Genomic DNA, 16,192 nt, shown 5'->3' with positions numbered 1-16,192 from the left:
TCGGAAATATACAACTTTTTAACTGGATGTAGTTATACACGTGATGCGTTCAACCAATTAGAAATTCGGAATGTCCGAGTTTTTCTTGTTCCGACTAGTACACGAACGCGGCATTACCATGCGCGATGACCAGGCGCGTCTACCAGAGAGGACGAGGTTGTGCGAAACCACACGTACGCACAGGCGGTTGCAGGGCGGGCTGGCTGGCTCATGTCAATCTGCTGAGCTGGTATAACGTCCCAGTGCTTAGACTCGAGTGCTTTCGGTTTACTCTATATTCATGGACAAGTCATTTTCAGAAACACTTTAAGCGATTTGACCATTTATTTTGAAAATTGAATATTGTTGAATGTTTTGAAACCAATATCCATATTATTTAGAAGACGCAGAGGATTAAGGATGATGTGTCAAATGTGGCATGAGTTTGTTTCTTTCTCCATTTGTGCTGTATTTTCATTCCCCCAATTTGATTACTTTTGGGTACTCAGTGGCTGAAAAGGTACCCAATTGTCATACTTCAGTAAAAGTAAAGATACCTTAATAGAAAATGACTCAAGTAAAAGTGAAAGTCACCCAGTAAAATACTACTTGAGTAAAAGTCTAAAAGTATTTGGTTTGAAATATACTTAAGTATCAAAAGTAAAAGTATAAATCATTTCAAATCCCTTGTTTTAAGCAAACCAGAAGGCACCATTTTCTTGTTTTTTTTTATATTTACGGATAGCCAGGGGCACACTCCAACAACACTCAGACATAATTTACAAACAAAGCATTTGTGCTTAGTGAGTCCGTCAGATCAGAGGCAGTAGGGATGACCAGGGATGTCCTTTTGATAAGTGCGCGAATTGGACCATTTTCCAGTCCTGCTAAGGATTTCGAAATGTAACGAGTACTTTTGTGTGTCAGGGAACATGTACAGTGAGGGAAAAAAGTATTTGATCCCCTGCTGATTTTGTACGTTTGCCCACTGACAAAGACATGACCAGTCTATAATTTTAATGGTAGGTTTATTTGAACAGTGAGAGACAGAATAACAACAAAAAAATCCAGAAAAACGCATGTCAAAAATGTTATAAATTGATATGCATTTTAATGAGGGAAATAAGTATTTGACCCCTCTGCAAAACATGACTTAGTATTTGCTGGCAAAACCCTTGTTGGCAATAAATAATAATAATAATATGCCATTTAGCAGACGCTTTTATCCAAAGCGACTTACAGTCATGCGTGCATACATTTTTGTGTATGGGTGGTCCCGGGGATCGAACCCACTATCTTGGCGTTACAAGCGCCTTGCTCTACCAGCTGAGCTACAGAGGACCAGTCACAGAGGTCAGACGTTTCATGTAGTTGGCCACCAGGTTTGCACACATCTCAGGAGGGTTTTGTTCCACTCCTCTTTGCAGATCTTCTCCAAGTCATTAAGGTTTCGAGGCTGACGTTTGGCAACTTGAACCTTCAGCTTCCTCCACAGATGTTCTATGGGATTAAGGTCTGGAGACTGGCTAGGCCACTCCAGGACCTTAATATGCTTCTTCTTGAGCCACTCCTTTGTTTCCTTGGCTGTGTGTTTTGGGTCATTGTCATGCTGGAATACCCATCCACAACCCATTTTCAATGCCCTGGCTGAGGGAAGGAGGTTCTCACCCAAGATTTGACGGTACATGGCCCCGTCCATCGTCCCTTTGATGTGTGAAGTTTTCCTGTCCCCTTAGCAGAAAAACACCCCCAAACCATAATGTTTCCACCTCCATGTTTGACGGTGGGGATGGTGTTCTTGGGGTCATAGGCAGCATTCCACCTCCTCCAAACACGTTCATGCAAAGAGCTCGATTTTGGTCTCATCTGACCACAACACTTTCACCCAGTTCTCCTCTGAATCATTCAGATGTTCATTGGCAAACTTCAGACGGGCCTGTATATGTGTTTCTTGAGCAGGGGGGACCTTGCAGGCGCTGCAGGATTTCAGTCCTTCACGGCTTAGTGTGTTACCAATTGTTTTCTTGGTGACTATGGTCCCAGCTGCCTTGAGATCATTGACAAGATCCTCCCGTGTAGTTCTGGGCTGATTCCTCACCGTTCTCATGATCATTGCAACTCCACGAGGTGAGATCTTGCTTGGAGTCCCAGGCTGAGGGAGATTGATAGTTATTTTGTGTTTCTTCCATTTGCGAATAATCGCACCAACTGTTGTCACCTTCTCACCAAGCTGCTTGGTGATGGTCTTGTAGCCCATTCCAGCCTTGTGTAGGTCTACAATCTTGTCCCTGACATCCTTGGGGTGCTGATTGATTGATTGCTTCTGTGGACAGGTGTCTTTTATACAGGTAACAAACTGAGATTAGGAGCACTCCCTTTAAGAGTGTGCTCCTAATCTCAGCTTCTTACCTGTATAAAAAGACACATGGGAGCCAGAAATCTTTCTGATTGAGAGGGGGTCAAATACTTATTTCCCTCATTAAAATGCAAATCAATTTATAACATTTTTTGACATGCGTTTTTCTGGATTTTTTTGTTGTTATTCTGTCTCTCACTGTTCAAATAAACCTACCATAAAAATTATAGACTGATAATTTCTTTGTCAGTGGGCAAGCGTACAAAATCAGCAGGGGATCAAATACTTTTTTCCCTCACTGTATGGAGCAAAAGTACATTATTTTCATTAAGAATGTAGTGAAGTAAAAGTAGTCAAAAATATAAATAAAGTAAAGTACAGATACCCCAAAAAACTACTTATATAGTACTTGAAAGTATTTACACCACTGCCAATAATGCACTGCACTGTAAAGGTGTAACTGTAACAGTAACAGTAACAATAAACATAAATTAAAAATACTTTATGTATTCCACAAGGGGGGTATGGTGTAGGCAGCAGTGCAAATAGGTAAAACAACATATAACAATTAACATAAGAAATGACCACAACTGTCAATTACATTTAAAATTTCACCTTGACATGCAACTAGGGGCTCGATTCAATCCGTAGCGCTGAAGATCTTTGCTATAGCATGATAGAAATATAAAGGTAATGTTCCGCATTGGCGGAGACTGCATTCACGGTAACGCTGCAGATCTGTGCTCAATCCGAAAATAGCTTTACATTTTAATTGCGCTATAACGCTGTGTTAATAAGTGACGTATGGAGACGTGTTAATAAGTATGCAATAAGTATGTGTTATGGGCATCAGCAAACATATTAAGGAGCTATCAGTTGTTATGGGCAATGCAGCATGAGTGCCCTACCCCCACAACTACACATTATTTTAGCAGCCCATACCAATACCCCTCCTACATCCTGCAATACAGCAGCCTTCATCACCTGGAGCCTACAAGCCCCAACCATGCCCAAACACCGAGCTGCCCAGTGACACAAGCCTACCAGGCGGGGCTAAACCACTTCTATGCTCGCTTCGAGGCAAGCAACACTGAAGCATGCATGAGAGCACCAGCTGTTCCGGATGACTATGTGATCACGCTCTCCGTAGCCGATGTGAGTAAGACTTTTAAGCAGGTCAACATTCACAAGGCCGCAGGGCCAGACGGATTACCAGGGACGTGTACTCCGAGCATGTGCTGACCAACTGGCAAGTGTCTTCACTGACATTTTCAACATGTCCCTGACTGAGTCTGTAATACCAACATGTTTCAAGCAGACCACCATAGTCCCCGTGCCCAAGAACTCTAAGATAACCTGCCTAAATGACTACCGACCCGTAGCACTGACGTCTGTAGCCATGAAGTGCTTTGAAAGACTGGTCATGGCTCACATCAACAGCATAATCCAGTGGAACAGGTTGAGAGCTTCAAGTTCCTTGGTGTCCACATCACCAACGAACTATCATGGTCCAAACACACCAAGACAGTCGTGAAGAGGGCACGACAAAGCCTATTCCCCCTCAGGAGACTAAAAAGATTTGGCATGGGTCCTCAGATCCTCAAAAAAACTCTACAGCTGCACCATCGAGGCATCCTGACTGGTTGCATCACCCTGGTATGGCAACTGCTTGGCCTCTGACCCAGCACTACAGAGGGTAGTGCGTACGGCCCAGTACATCACTGGGGCAAAGCTCCCTGCCATCCAGACCTCTATCCAGGCGGTGTCAGAGGAAGGCCCTCAAAATTGTCAAAGACTCCAGCCACCCTAGTCATAGACTGTTCTCTCTGCTACCTTGCCGGCCAGCGTTACCGGAGTGCCAAGTCTAGGTCAAAAGACTTCTCAACAGCTTCTACCCCCAAGCCATAAACTCCTGAAAAGCTAATCATGCTACCCGACATTTGCACTGCCCCCCCCACCCCATCCTTTTTACGCTGCTGCTACTCTGTTAATATTTATGCTAGTCACTTTAACTCTACCCACATTACATATTACCTCAACTACCTCAACTAGCGGTGCCCCCTCACATTACTCTGCTCGGTACCCCCCTGTATATATAGCCTCCCTACTGTCACTTTATTTTACTTCTGCTCTTTTTTTTCTCAACACTTTTTTTTGTTGTTGTTTTATTCTTACTTTTTTTTGTTTAAAATAAATGCACTGTTGGTTAAGGGCTGTAAGTAACATTTCACTGTAATGTCTGCACCTGTTGTATTCGGCGCATGTGACCAATAAAATTTGATTTGATTTGATTTGATACCGTGAGACAGCCCAACACACTCCCCGGGTGAGACCCTCTACAACCACCCAAATTGAACTGACACAGCTGGTTCCAGCTCCTCCAACCCGAGTCCCTGTCAATCCAGCCTGTCCGTCCAGTTTCACCGATTGGGCCACCACCAGGTCTAGAGACAGCCCAGTCACCGCCACGACCTGAGCCACAGCTATCTCTAGACCAAGCACAGCCAGCCTAGTCTATGCCACGTCCTGGGCCACAGCTAGCCCTAGACCCAGCTCAGTCTTCCCAGTCACCCCCACGTCCTGGGCCACAGTAACCTCTTCCTTAGGCTATTGCGCATCGCGCATATAACCCTCGGATATCAACCAAAGTTGGCCTTAGTGTGATTGACCATAGAATTCTATAGGAGTGACCTACTGAGTAAAGTATTTGTCAACATTACATTTTTGCAAATCAAGCGACTGTGAGGCGTGGCTCTGTAATTGTGGTGTGCTAGGGGGAGGGTTAGGGGAAGGTGTTGTCAGAGATGATTGGTTGGTAGATTAAGCCAATTAAGCCAATGCCTATGCGCCAGTTATTTCTCCCGGATCTCTGTATTGGCTAACGAAGGCCAAGTTTGACACGTTGGTCCACCAACTCTTCGTGTGTTTGGGTGGAAGTGTCTGGGAACGAGATAAGGGCACAGCTACCCCTAGATCCAGCTCAGCCAGCCCAGACACATCCACGGCCTGTGCCACAGCCACTTGCTCCACAGCTGTATAAGGAGTATGTAAACAGTGTTATTTCATTATAACTGCTGATCGCAAGGTATATTTTACAGCAAGGTATTATTTTCATAACCTTTATGGTATACTGTTATGATCCACATTGTTATGTGCATTTCTCCACTTGTTCTGTATAAACCTATACAAATGGTGTGGAAGCGATGGCTGCTGTTTTACAGTCTCCTACCCAATTGTGATATTTTGTGTGGTTTATTTTTGCGTTGTTTGTAACTTATGTTGTACATACAGCATTCGGAAAGTATTCATACCCCTTCCCTTTTTCCCACATTTTGTTACGTTACAGCCTTATTCTAAAATGGATTTAAAAAAAACATTTTCCTCATCAATCTACACACAATACCCCATAATGACAATGCAAAAACAGGTTTTTATAAATCTTTGCACATTTATATAAAAAAACAAAACAGAAATACCTTATTTATATTCAGACCCTTTGCTATGAGACTCAAAAATTGAGCTCAGGTGCATCCTGTTTCGAATGATCATCCTTGATGTTTCTATAACTTGAGTTGGAGTCCACCTGTGGTAAATTCAATTGATTGGACATGATTTGGAAAGGCACACACCTGTCTATATAAGGTCCCACAGTTGACAGTGCATGTTAGAGCAAAAACCAAGCCATGAGGTCAAAGGAGTACTGAAGGTCCCCAAGAACACAGTGGCCTCCATCATTCTTAAATGGAAGAAGTTTGGAACCACCAAGACTCCTCCTAAATCTGTCCACCCGACCAAACTGAGCAAACGGGGAGAAGGGCCTTGGTCAGGAGGTGACCAAGAACCTGATGGTCACTCTGACAGAGCTCTAGAGTTCCTCTGTGGAGATGGGAAAACCTTCCAGAAGGACAACCATCTCTGCAGCACTCCACCAATCAGGCCTTTATGGTAGAGTGGCCAGACGGAAGCCACTCCTCAGTAAAAGGCACATGACAGCCCGATTGGAGTTTGCCAAAAGGCACCTAAAGGACTCTCAGACCATGAAAAACAAGATTCTCTGGTCTGATTGAACTGTTTGGCCTGAATGCCAAGCGTCACATCTGGAGGAAACCTGGCACCATCCCTATGGTGAAACATGGTGGTGGTAGCATCATGCTGTGGGGATGTTTTTCAGCGGCAGGGTCAGGGAGACTAGTCAGGATCGAAGGAGCGATGAAGGGAGGAAAGTACAGAGAGATCCTTGATGAAAACCTGCTCCAGAGCGCTCAGGACCTCAGACTGGGGCAAAGGTTTACCTTCCAACAAGACAACGACCCTAAGCACACAGCCAAGACAGTGCAGGTGTGGCTTCGGGACAAGTCTCTTAATGTCCTTGAGTGGCCCAGCCAGAGCCCGGACTTAACCCGATTGAACATCTCTGGAGAGACCTGAAAATAGCTGTGCAACGACTCTACCCATTCAACCTGACATAGCTTGAGAGGATCTGCAGAGAAGAATGGGAGAAACTCCCCAAATACAGGTGTGCCAAGCTTGTAGCCTCATACCCAAGAAGACTCCAGGCTGTAAACACTGCCAAAGGTGCTTCAACAAAGTACTGAGTAAAGGGACTGAATATTTATATAAATGTCATATTTAAATGTTTTATTTTTAATAAATGTGTAAACATTTCTAAAAACCTGTTTTTGCTTTGTAATTATGGGGTGTGTTGATTGAGGAGGGGGGAAAAAACAATTTAATCCATTTTAGAATAAGGTTGTTAAAAACCAAAAAAGTGTTAAACATATCAAAATATATTTTTATAGTTGAGATTCTTCAAATAGCCACCCTTTGCCTTGATGACAGCTTTGCACACTCTTGGCATTCTCTCAACCAGCTTCATGAGGTAGTCACCTGGAATGCATTTCAATTAACAGGTGTGCCTTCTTAAAAGTTAATTTGTGGAATTTCTTTCCTTAATGCGTTTCAGCCAATCAGTTGTGTTGTGACAAGGTAGGGGGGTAGAAGATAGCCCTATTTGGTAAAAGACCAAGTCCATATTATAGAAAGAACAGCTCAAATAAGCAAGAGAAACAACAGTCCATCATTACTTTAAGACATGAAGGTCAGTCAATATGGAAAATGTCAAGAACTTTTTGCAGTCGCAAAAACCATCAAGCGCGATGATGAAATGGCTTTGTCTTGATCACGTTGAGGGAGAGGTTGTTATCCTGGCACCACCGGCCAGGTCTCGGACCTCCTCCCTATAGGCTGTCTCATCGTTGTCAGTGATCAGGCCTACCACTGTTGTGTCGTCGGCAAACTTAATGATGGTGTTGGAGTCGTGCCCTGGCCATGCAGTCATGGGTGAGCAGGGAGTACAGGAGGGGCCTGAGCACGCACCCCCTGAGCCCCCGTGTTGAGGATCAGCGTGGCAGATGTGTTGTTACCTACCCTTACCACCTGTGGGCGGCCCGTCAGGAAGTCCAGGATCCAGTTGCAGAGGGAGGTGTTTAGTCCCAGGGTCCTTAGCTTAGTGATGAGCTTTGAGGGCACTATGGTGTTGAACGCTGAGCTGTAGTCAATTAATAGCATTCTCACGTAGGTGTTCCTCTTGTCCAGGTGGGAAAGGGCAGTATGGAGTGCAATAGAGATTGCATCATCTGTTGATCAGTTGGGGCGGTATGCAAATTCTAGGGTTTCTGGGATAATGGTGTTGATGTGAGCCATTACCAGCCTTTCAAAGCACTTCATGGCTATAGACGTGAGTATGTGACATTGGATTTAGGTTCAAATTTGGGTGAAAAAAATACAAAATGTCCTTATCTTGATGACTTTTTTCAAATTCAACCAGTTTCACAAGTTGATTCAAGGTCATCAAATTGTGTTTTTGGTTGAAATGAAGTGGAATCAACATTGATTCAACCAGTTTTGCCCTGTAATGAAAAGTGTAATGAATGACAGTCAGTAATTGGCATTCATTAGGCCTAGACTAGCTACTTGTAAGCTAAATTGATGCGTCCACTGCTGTCTGCTCGTGCCTCAGTCGCTCATCTCTGCCTTTTCAAAATGTTTATTTTATCTTCGAACCACACTGCATTTTGGAGCCTAGTCCACCGTTTTCAGCACATTTTTCATGTGACTGACATGCGGTAATGGTAAATAATAGTTAATAGCCTACAGTTTTCTTGCCATCTTTGTTTTAGTTGTTTTGATAGGCTCATGTTTTACCATAAGGCCTACCCCCATTATTTATTTTGCCATTACTTTCATCCCAACAGCTTAATTTCATTACTGGTGTTTCATTTTGTTCTTATAAACATAAGATGTTTGCCCTATTCATCATAATGTAGCTAATGACTGTAATTATGCTACAGAAATCTGATGTATCAGTCATGAGTTCCTCTTTCTCATGTCACAAGGCTTCGATTTTTGTATTCTCAGTTGTCCTCGATAGGCCTGAGCTCTGATGCCTGTTCATGATTTCATGATTATCTTAGTGGCAGAACTCAGGCTATCGTGATGGATGGGGTTAAGTGAAGGGTTGTTTAGTCTAAGTTACTCTAAGTTCCAGCTGCAAAACTTCAGTCTGATTGATCATTCCATTGGACAGAAGACACAGAGGAATTCTTTTTTGGATGATTTTCCTTCAAGTTAGACAGACAAGGTGAGTTTTCATGAAATCTTTTGGCAAATTATTTTGTTAAGCTATTGAAAAGGTAGCTAACCAAACATAGTTTTGCTTCTTTGTCAATGACGTGCGCCAACACATCTGAGTAAATCATACACAATTATTAACTGATGATATTCCCTGATCTTTTCTGAACTTCCCCAATACTTCTCAGGTGCATTTCAGTCACTTCAACTCATACTTAGACTACTTGTGATTTAACTAATGTCAAAAATACTGTCAGACTGAATTGTCATAGCCCCAAATGAAAATGTAAACACTGTCTGTTGATTATATTGGGAGGTAATTCAGAGTTTTTCCTGAACCCAAAAAAGGCTTACAGTGGCTTGTGAAAGTATTCACCCCCCTTGGCATTTTTCCTATTTTGTTGCCTTACAACCTGGAATTAAAATGGATTTTTTGGGGGGGTTTGTATCATCTGATTTACACAACATGCCTACCACTTTGAAGATGTAAAATATTTGTTTTTGTGAAACAAACAAGAAATAAGACAAAAAAACAAAAACTTGACCGTGCATAACTATTCAAAGTCAATACTTTGTAGAGCCACCTTTTGCAGCAATTACAGCTGCAAGTCTCTTGGGGTATATCTCTATAAGCTTGGCACATCTAGCCACTGGGATTTTTGCCCATTCTTCAAGGCAAAACTGCTCCAGCTCCTTGAAGTTGGATCGATTCCGCTGGTGTACAGCAATCTTTAAGTCATACCACAGATTCTCAATTGGGTTGAGGTCTGGGCTTTGATTAGGCGATTCCAAGACATTTAAATGTTTCCCCCTTAAACCACTCAAGTGTTGCTTTAGCAGTATGCTTAGGGTCATTGTCCTGCTGGAAGGTGAACCTCCGTCCTAGTCTCAAATCTCTGGAAGACTGAAACAGGTTTCCCTCAAGAATTTCCCTGTATTTAGCGCCATCCATCATTCCTTCAATTCTGACCAGTTTCCCAGTCCCTGCTGATGAAAAACCACCCTGCCGATGGTGTTCTCGGAGTGATGAGAGGTGTTGGGTTTTGCTCCAGACATAGCATTTTCCTTGATGGCCAAAAAGCTCAATTTTAGTCTCATCTGACCAGAGTACCTTCTTCCATATGTTTGGGGAGCCTCCCACATGGCTTTTGGCGGACACTTATTTGTTTGCTTATTTTAAAGCAATGGCTTTTTTTTAAGCAATGGCTTTTTTCTGGCCACTCTTCCGTAAAGCCCAGCTCTGTGGAGTGTACGGCTTAAAGTCATCCTATGGACAGATACTCCAATCTCCGTTGCAGCTCCTTCAGGGTTATCTTTGGTCTCTTTGTTGCCTCTCTGATTAATGCCCTCCTTGCCTGGTCCGTGAGTTTTGTTGGGCGGCCCTCTCTTGGCAGGTTTGTTGTGGTGCCATATTCTTTCCATTTTTTTATAATAGATTTCATGGTGCTCCGTGGGATGTTAAAAGTTTCTGATATTTTTTTATAACCCAACCCTGATCTGTACTTCTCCACAACTTTGTCCCTGACCTGTTTGGAGAGCTCCTTGGTCTTCATGGTGCCGCTTGCTTGGTGGTGCCCCTTGCTTAGTGGTGTTGCAGACTCTGGGGCCTTTTAGAACAGGTGTATATATACTAAGATCATGTGACAGATCATGTGACACTTAGATTGCACACAGGTGGACTTTATTTAACTAATTATGTGATTTCTGAAGATAATTGGTTGCACCAGAGCTTATTTATGGGCTTCATAGCAAAGGGGGTGAATACATATGCAGGTACCACTTTTCTGTTATTTTTTGTAAAGATTTTTTTTTAACACGTTATTTTTTTCATTTCACTATTTTGTGTATGTCCATTACATGAAATCCAAATAAAAATCAATTTAAATTACAGGTTGTAATGCAAGAAAATAGGAAAAACACCAAGGGGGATTAATACTTTTGCAAGGCACTGTATATACTCAACCTCAGCGCCAAAGTGTGACTAACCAGGGTTTGAACCTATGCTCCACAAGACTGTGTTGGCCGGCCGGCTAAGCTAAAGTAATGCATGTTTTCTAGCTCTGCTCTACTTATGCACATATGCAAACGCTCATAAGGTGAACATAAGGCGAATGGTATATATTATTATTATTATTTATTTATTTAGGGGGTAGATCAAGCTTTAATTTTGTAGATAGATTGTAGCTTCCATCAATGTAATTGTCTGCATCATTTCAAATCCCCCATATATTTTTGCCAATATATACATACATACATACATACATACATACATACAGTGCCCTCCACAATTATTGGCACCCCTGTTTAAGATGTGGTCGAGGACTTCCAAAAATTCTCTTTTTTTTTTAAACAACATAGAACCCAAATGCAAAAAGAGAAAAAATCCAACCTTTTATTTAAGTACATTACTTTGGTGTAAAAAAAATAATCACACATTTAGAAAAAAAATAAACTTGAAATCATGTGTCCCACAATTATTGGCACCCCTGATGTTAATACTTTGTACAACCCCCTTTTGCCAACAAGACAGCACTTAATCACCTCCTATAACATTTCACAAGATTGGAGAACACAGAGAGGGATCTTTGACCATTCTTCTTTGCACAATCTTTCTAGATCATCCAGTGTCCTGGGTCCTCTCTTATGCTCTCTCCTCTTTAGCTCGCCCCACAGGTTTTCGATTGGGTTGAGGTCTGGGGACTGAGATGGCCATGGGAGGACCTTGAGTTTGTGACTGCTGAACCATTTTTGTGTAGATTTTGCCACATGTTTTGGATCATTATCCTGCTGAAAAGACCCAATGACGACCCATCTTCAGCTTTCTGGCAGAGGCCATCAGGTTTTTATTTAAAATGTCCTGGTAGTTCAAAGCGTTCATAATGCCATGCACCCTAACAAGGTTCCCAGGGCCTTTGGAAGAGAAACAGGCCCACAGCATCACGATCCTCCACCATACTTCATGGTGGGCATGAGGTGCTTCGACATACTCATCTTTTGTTTTCCGCCAACCCACTTAGAGTGTTTGTTGCCAAAAAGCTCAATCTTAGTCTCATCTGACCAAAGCACACGATCCCAGTTGAAGTCCCAGTGCCGCTTAGCAAACTCCAGACGTTTACGTTTGTGAGTGTTAGTGAAAAAGGCTTTTTCCTTGCATGCATCCCAAACAGCTTGTTGGCATGTAGAGAGCGTCTGATGGTTGTTTTGGAGACTTTGTACCCCAAGATGCCACTCTTTGATGCAATTCTGTGACAGTGACTTAGGACTTTTTTTTACTTCTCTTACCATCCTCCTCACTGTGCGTTGTGGCAAGATACTTGGGACCTCTTCCAGCCTTGTTTGTCACTGTTCCAGTTGTTTTAAACTTCTTAATGATTCCTCTACTTAATACGGGCGGTTAAGCGAGTGGCTATTTTCTTGTAGCCATTGCCTGACTTATGAAGGTCGACACAAATCTGCCTTACTTGAATGGTGTGTTCTCTTGTCTTTGCCATGTTGACAAATGGGTAAGAATTGGGCCTCTGTTCACTCATATTTATCCCCATGGAAACAGGAAGTCATGAATTACTAATTAAAAGTTCCTAATACCTACCAACTTTATCAACTACAGAAAAATATATTTTTTTAAAAAATCAATTCATTTTCACTTGTTGGTTGCCAATAATTGTGGACACATGATTTCAAGTTTTTTTTTCTAAATGTGTGATTTTTTTTTACCACCAAAGTAATGTACTTAAATAAAAGGTTGGATTTTTCTCTTTTTTTGCATTTGGGTTCTATGTTGTTTAAAAAAAAAGGAGAATTTTTGGAAGTCCTCGACCACATCTTAAACAGGGGTGCCAATAATAGTGGAGGGCACTGTACATACATACATACATACATACATACATACATACATGCATACAGTTGAAGTCGGAAGTTTACATACACTTGGTTGGAGTCATTAAAACTAGTTTTTCAACCACTCCACAAATTTCTTGTTAACAAACTATAGTTTTGACAAGTCGGTTAACATCTCTTTGTGCATGACACAATAATTTTCCGAACAATTGTTTACAGACAGATTATTTCACTTATAATTCACTGTATCACAATTCCAGTGGGTCAACGTTTACATACATTAAATTGACTGTGCCTTTAAACAGCTTGGAAAATTCCAGAAAATGATGTCATGGCTTTAGAGCTTCTGATAGGCTAATTGACATCATTTGAGTCAATTGGAGGTGTACCTGTGGATGTATTTCAAGGCCTACCTTCAAACTCAGTGCCTCTTTGCTTGACATCATGGGAAAATCAAAGAAATCACCAAACCTCAGAAAAAAAATTGTAGACCTCCACAAGTCTGGTTCATCCTTGGGAGCAATTTCCAAATGCCTGAAGTTACCACGTTCATCTGTACAAACAATAGTCGCGTATAAACACCATGGACCACGCAGCCATCATACCGCTCAGGGAGGAGATGTTCTGTCTCCTAGAGATTAACGTACTTTGTGCAAAAGTGCAAATCAATCCCAAACAACAGCAAAGGACCTTGTGAAGATGCTGGAGGAAACAGCTAAAGTATCTATATCCACAGTAAAACCGAACCTATATCGACATAACCTGAAACCCTCAGCAAGGAAAAGCCACTGCTCCAAAACCGCCATAAAAAAGCCAGACTACGGTTTGCAACTGCACTGGGGACAAAGATCGGAATTAAAGTTGGTCGAAAATGGGTCTTCCAAATGACAATCCCCAAGCATACTTCAAAGTTGTGGCAAAATGGCTTAAACACAAATCAAGGTATTGGAGTGGCCATCACAAGCCCTGACATCATCCTATAGAAAATGTGTGGGCAGAACTAAAAAAGCGTGTGTCGAGCAAGGAGGCCTACATACCTACTCAATTACACAACTCTGTCGGAGGAATGGCCAAAAATTCACCCAACTTATTTGGGAGGTTTGTGGAGGGCTACCACGTTTGACCCAAGTTAAACAACTTAAAGGCAATGCTACCAAATACTAATTAAGTGTATGTAAACTTCTGACCCACTGGGAATGTGATGAAATAAATAAAAGCTGAAATAAATCATTCTCTCTACTATTATTCTTAAAATAAAGTGGTGATCCTAACTGACCTAAAACAGGGAAGTCTTACTAGGATTAAATGTCAGGAATTGTGAAAAACTGAGTTTAAATGTATTTGGCTAAGGTGTATGTGAACTTCCGACTTCAACTGTTCAGTGACACGCGCTGCCCGTCGGGCGCATGCACTGGTGGATTCTGGGGCTGCGGGAAACCTGATGGACGCGCTGGCCCAATGTTCCTTACTCTCCCTCGCTGAGCCGGTTCCGGTCATGGCCTGGGCGGCCCCGTTGGGGTCGGGCTTCTAATCCGGGTGGCGGGGGGCTATGGGGGGATGTCCGTTTTTCTTGTGGACTCTCGTGTCCCCTCATCCTCGGGCACCCCCGTCCTGTTCCGTCTCCACCACCACTCATCAGCCCAAACCACCGTCCCCAACCACCTACCAGTCCTCACCTCTTCCCCAGGTTCCGCACTCCAAACCGCCTACTGCCCTACGCGCTACAAACTCTGTCACCGGCCCAACCTGGCAGGCATTCCCCGGGAGTATTGGGATCTGGGGGAGGTGTTTATAAGAGGCATGCCAAGGGCCTACCTCCTCACAGGCCATCCGACTGCGCTATCGATCTCCTTCCGGGCGCCATGCCCTCCTGCGGCGTTGTTTTCCTTGTTCCGGCCGGAGCCGCTGGCCATGAGGGAGTTTCGATGAGGCCTCGTCGAGGGCACATCCATCCCTCTACCTCCCCGCGGTCCGGGCCCGTCTTTGTGGGGAAAAGGGCGGTGGGTAGCGGCCGTGCTTGATTCCGAGCCTCCGACATCATGGTTAAACCGCTATCCACTCCCCCTGATGACGGCGGCATTCAAGTCATTGCAGGACCGGGTCTTCACCAAGCTGGATTTACGCAATGCCTACAACCTGGTGAGGATTCAGGAGCCGAGTAAAACGGCTTTTAAACAACCGTGGCATTACAAGTACCAAGTCATGCTTCGGTCTACTACGCACCTTCGGTGTTCCAGGCATTGGTCAATGGCGTGCTCGGACCTCCTCGACTACAGCATCTTTGTGTATTTGATACATCCTAATATTCTCAAAACATGAGTAACACCAGCAGCACGTTCGGCAGTCCTCCAACCCTTCTCCTCACCCGCTCTTTGTGGCACCTGACCTCACACTGGGCAGTAGTCCAGGTGAATCTATGCTGTAGCACCTGCCTGATATTGTTGTTAAAAGGCAGAGCAGCACTTTATTATGGACACTCTCCCCATCTTAGCTACTGTTGCATCAATATGTTTTGACCATAACAGTAGACAATCCAGGGGTTACTCCAAGCAGGGTTACTCCAAGCATTTCCACATTATTTATTACAAGATTTGTTGAGGTTTAGTGAATGATTTGTCCCAAATACAATGCTTTTAGTTTTTGAAATATTTAGGACTAAATTATTTCTTGCCACCCATTCTGAAACTGACTGCAGCTCTTTGTTAAGGTGTTGCAGGGATTTCACTCACTGTAGTACTGACATGTGTAGTGTTGAGTCATCCGCATTCATAGACACACAGGCTTTACTCCAGAGCCAGTGGCAGGTCATTATAAAATTTTTTAAAAAGTAAGGGGGACTAGACAGCTGCCCTGGGGAATGCCTGATTCTGCTTGGATTATGATGGAGAGCTACCATTAAAGAATACCTTCTGTGTTCTGTTAGACGGGTAACTCTCAATCCCGTATAGCAGTGGTGTAAAGCCATAACATATATGTTTTTCCAGCGTATACTATGATCGATAATTCAAAAGCCGCACTGAAGTCTAACAAACCAACCCCCACAATCTTTTTTATCATCAATTTCTCTCAGCCAATCATCATCATTTGTGTAACTGCCGTGCATGTTGAATGCCCTTCCCTATAAAGCGTGCTGAAAGTCTGTTAATTTATTTACTTAAAATAACAATTATCTGTCAAACACCATTTTTTCCAAAAAGTTTACTAAGTGTTGGTAACGGCTGATTGTCCTATGTGACCATAAAGGGTGCTTTACTATTCTTGGGTAGCGTAATAACTTTTGCTTCCCTCCAGGGCCTGAGGTCACACACTTTTTGTAAGCTTGAAGAGATGAAAAATAGGAGTGGCAATATTGTTCGCTACTATCCTCAGTAATTTTCCATTCAAGTTGTC

The sequence above is a fragment of the Coregonus clupeaformis genome, unplaced genomic scaffold (genome assembly GCF_020615455.1).
Source record: "Coregonus clupeaformis isolate EN_2021a unplaced genomic scaffold, ASM2061545v1 scaf1454, whole genome shotgun sequence".
Lineage (NCBI taxonomy): Eukaryota > Metazoa > Chordata > Actinopteri > Salmoniformes > Salmonidae > Coregonus > Coregonus clupeaformis.
This window is presented reverse-complemented; position numbering follows the sequence as displayed.